The sequence below is a fragment of the Carya illinoinensis genome, chromosome 12, assembly GCF_018687715.1.
Source record: "Carya illinoinensis cultivar Pawnee chromosome 12, C.illinoinensisPawnee_v1, whole genome shotgun sequence".
NCBI classification, from domain to species: Eukaryota; Viridiplantae; Streptophyta; class Magnoliopsida; order Fagales; family Juglandaceae; genus Carya; species Carya illinoinensis.
This window is the reverse complement of record NC_056763.1, coordinates 22,306,766-22,311,755: the sequence shown is the minus strand read 5'-3', so window position 1 is coordinate 22,311,755 and position 4,990 is coordinate 22,306,766.

Genomic DNA, 4,990 nt, shown 5'->3' with positions numbered 1-4,990 from the left:
AAGTAAATTTACAATCTAAATAATTACATTAAACCATGTCAGTTTGTGAGAATATTTTTGTATAATCTCTTTATAGTTAGAGTATTTTTCTTTTCTATAATGCAAAAAAAGATAGACTCAGATATTTAAGAGTTCTTGATCGACCTCTAAGACCTAAAGTTGAAAAAGAAATAAACATATCAAGTGAGTCTCGTGGTATTTATAAATTTATGCAGTCTTTAATGTTTAACAAATGCTATAAGGTTGGTATCATGTGCCTATTTCTCTCATATTCTAATTCCTAATCCAAACTCTAAGGCATTCAAATTCGATACAACACATAGATCAATGCACTAAATACTACCCATAGGCGATATAAAACTTAATATTGAATAGAGTAATGATGTTACTCATCATTTATTTTTTTATTATTTTTTTATTATTTTATAATGTGATATTAAATGATTAGAAATTATTTATTATATTTTACTTGTAAATTTATTATTTAATACTATATTATAAAATGACAAAAAAAATAAATGATGAGCATATTTATTCTATTGAATATACTATCACTTAAGAATTATAACAAAAAGTATTTAAAACAAAACAAATATATAAGAAATATTGATGATTGATCTTACCTTTTTAGGTTAAGATGGAAGCTGTTTTTTAAAGGCGGAGGGGGACCGGTGGTAATTGGACATATTTTTCTGTCTTAATTGCTTTCCTTTGAGTTTCGTGATGATTGATGCTGACACGTTTCAGATTGCACGCTCTGTGTGGCTGAGTGGAGAATTGCAGGGATAATGAGTGAATTATATATCATTTTGTTCTTTCAACGGAAAGTCAAGGTTTCCTTTTTCTTTTATTTCAAAAATTTTATATCTAATTGTTTTTAAATATTTTACTAACATGATTAATTATATTATATTTTTAATATAAAATAATTATATTAACTTATCATATTAGTAAAATATATAATAAATACGTAAAAATAACTGTAACAAAATTCATTTATGTGATTTTACGTGATCAGTTAAATTTATTTTATAATAAAAATAAATTTATAATATGACGTATTATATCAAATCGTACCATTTTATAATTTATTTTTATATAATATTTTTTTACTAAAATATCTCCCCATTACTTTTTCTGATTTAGGCCTGAGTTAAGTGACATCGTTTTAGTATTATTGGGCTTGGACTTACCTAGATGATATCCCCTTTATTATTCAATGTTATCGTATTCCATTAATCTAAATGTTATTAGGCTGGCTAGCTACCTTATAATTCAAACAAAAACCCTAAAATATCCTAAACCCAGCCATCCCACTGAATTAACTATTGATAATTTCTTATTTGCATAAACAAAATACTTCATAATTCTTTTTTTACTCAATGAAAGATTCATGCCTTCTCGAAAGAAAAATTGAAAAAGCTAACAAGACTCTGATTCTTATAAAGTAGGTTGTATTTTAATGAAAGAATTTAAATTTAGATTTGGATTTCAAGTTAGTATCGTAATTTTAAATTCCTTTCTTTTTTATGTTAAGATTTGAAAGTTTAAAATCGACCCAAATCCAAATTTTAATATATGATCTAAGCGGGATTCGAGTTTTAAAAGCTCAAATCTATATATTTTTTTGGGTTAGCTCGGAGAAGGAAGAGATAAGAAGGTCCCGTGAAAAATGTGGTCAGAAATCTATAATAGAGTTCGACCATAATAACGGAATTGATTATCTTCATACATAAGGATATTAAATTATCCAGTATAAAATATCGAAAAATCATTACAAATACCCCTTTTTTCTTTTCTATTGCAATCTCTGGATTCTTATATGATGATTTTTCAACTTTCCATATATATAAAAATAGAAACAAACTAAAAACGACATCTCTTATCTTAATAACACCATCCAAATGTGCCGTTGGTGTATTTCCCATTATGGCCTTCACTAGGGATGCCAAATCGGCCAATTATCAACAGTTGTCTGTCCTCTAATCCATGGTACACATGGTCGGTTGATGTTATCATAAGAAAATATAATTATTTGAGGATGGCGTGATAAGGATGTCCCACTACAATATGCCAATACGAGGACTACTAACTGATAAATGATACAAAAATATTTTGACGTAATATGTTAGGTTATAAAATAATTTTTATTTTAAAATAAATTTAATATATCACATCAAATAATATAGATTTTTTTTTTTTTAAGAAAAAGACTGACCTGATTAATTCTCATAAACCAAAGAATGCATACAAGGACAAATATCTTCCAATTGAATAATCTCGTCATAGAGATATAAAACATTCTCTGCTAAAACATGAGCAACATTATTAGTACTCCTAGGAACATGCCTAATAGACCAGTGATTCACCTTTCCCAACATATTGACATCTCTAATTATCATCCATACTGAATTCTATTTCTCCTAAAAAATTTTAATAGCATTAACCACTGACAGTGCATCTCCTTTGTGTATAACATGCTGCAGTGCCAGTTCATTGCATAGAACAGTGGGTTTTAGAGCTGCAATAGATTCTCCCAACTATGCATCTGGAGAGATCTCCCTAGATGATCTAGTGTTGCTAGTACTCAGCCTTTCCAGCTCCTTACAATGACTCCTATTCCAACTTTGGGACTTTATCAATAGCTACATCCCAATTAGTCTTATAAGTGTTGAGGGAGGTGCGGTCCTTTCCATGGATCTAACAATTTTCCTGCCAATATATCCTTTCCATCTCTTAGCAAACTTATTGATATTAAGGAGGACGTTGTTGGTTTTCTATTATTGATTTTATCAAAATAGGATATACTTATTTATGCATGTTTGATGCTGAATTGAAAACCCCTTCATGTGTTGGTATTAAAAATTCTTGTGGATTTTAAAATAAATGTTTTATAATTCTTTTTCTTAGTCATACATCTAGAATAAAAAAAGGGATAAATATGTTACATTATAAGAACTCAAGATTTAACTCTCCATTATTACTTTAAAAAAATACGCTTGAAAGGTTTTTATAAATAAGAAAGATTTTATTGATAAGCTGATGTAGTTAATATCATAATACTTTAAATAAAATGATTACATGACATAATTTGATTTGAAAAATAAATTTAAAAATTTAAATTTTACAAATCAAATATTACCATTTTTTTTTTTGAAATAGACTTCAATTCAATTCATGAATGAAGGAAGTTACAGCTGTGACCAATAAGTCCGGGAACAAGCCCTGATTACAAGCCAACTACTCATCAGTTATACGCTCCCCCACACACAAGCTTCCTTGTGTTGGACACTGTCTAAAAAACTTCAGAAAACTCTCCAAAGACATAGCCTTCCTGAGATGCAAGACTCTGTAAAAACAGAGGTGTTCATCTCGACTTGTCTGTGAGAAAACCATACCACCCCCACCCTCCAAAGAATGGGGGGAATTTCCACCCTTGTCCTCCAAAAAAGGACAGGGACTCACTACCCTTCTCCTCCAAAAGAGGAAAGGGAATAGCCTATTTCAAATTATTCACTTAAAAAACCCTACCACACAAAACAAAAAACAAAAAAACAATTGAAAAGGACAAACTACACTATAATGCCCACGTAGCTTTCCACCATTGTCGCCCACTATCACTGCAATCCATAACAGCCGCAGCCCTCAACATCCTGCCAAAACCTGCAGCCAACAAACATGCAGCAAGCATGCCAGAGCAAACGTACACCTCAACGGATACTTCTCCAAACCAAACAGCTACAGGAAGCATACAGCCACCGAAGACCCTAAACACGGACAAAACCAACTAAAAACCCAGAAACCGGCCAGACGGAAGAGCTCAGCCACCGGACCTCTTTATTACAAACTAAAATGAACCAGACGAAAACACAAATCCACAAAAAGGAACAAGACCGAAAAAACGAGAGAACTGGATGACATGCTCTATAGAGCTTAAAAATAGAATAACTCTAAATTGAAAATTTCAATCTTAATTTTGTAATTTATTTAAAAGAAAAAAAAAGAAAGAATAAATAAATGGAGGTGGATTGGCAACTCTTTTGCCTTTTAAGCCAAAACGTAACCATAGGGAGTCTTTTAGAACATGCAACGCGTTAAGTTGTTTAAGAAATTATTCGGAATCATACTTTTTGGAGTAACTAACAGAGAAGATAAAGATATGCCAATAGCCAGCAACAAAGAAGGGAAAGTGACAACGTTTTCCTCGCATAGTTGTTATCTTTTTTTTGTGTGTTGGTCAGAGCAAATAGGCATTGCACTCTGCAGGCGACCAGGGCATCAAAAGGATCACGACAACATTAATATTGTTTTCTCATAAAGAAAAAAAGAAAAAAAATGAGGGGTGCAATATCAATGAGACTTTTTGCTACTTGTCTACTTTTATCATCTAATTTTTTCACAAATTACTCATTATAAAAAAAAAAGAGAGAACATAAGATTAAGAGTAATTTAATATTAAAAAGTAGTTTATTTATTTATTTATATATATATATATAAGTCTTATATTTCTATACTTTTTTTAAAAAAAATGTGCATACGAAATATTCAAATTTATGATAAAATAGAGTCCCACTTATTGATATAATTTAAATTCCAATTATATATATATGGGTATTTAGACTTCTTGTAATTTTATGATTTAAACACTTTTTTAGATATTAAAAGAAGAAGGCTGCCATAGCTATAAAGAGATTTATACAAAAATAATCTTATAAACAGATATACCTTCATGTGATCTGTTACATTTATATTATAATCTGACGAATTATAATAAATTTCACAGTTTCAAATATTATTAATAGATTAAATAAACTTTTAACTTAAATATTGTGTTATTTAGGGTTATTTCTATTTTTTAAAAAAATTAAGGTGAGATAAAACAACTATAAAAAATTGCAATCCTATTGCAAGGGGGGTGATTGGATTTTATATAAAATTCACCGTGCTTGAACGAGAACTGTGATGAGGAATTCCTCTTCTTTAAAAAAAA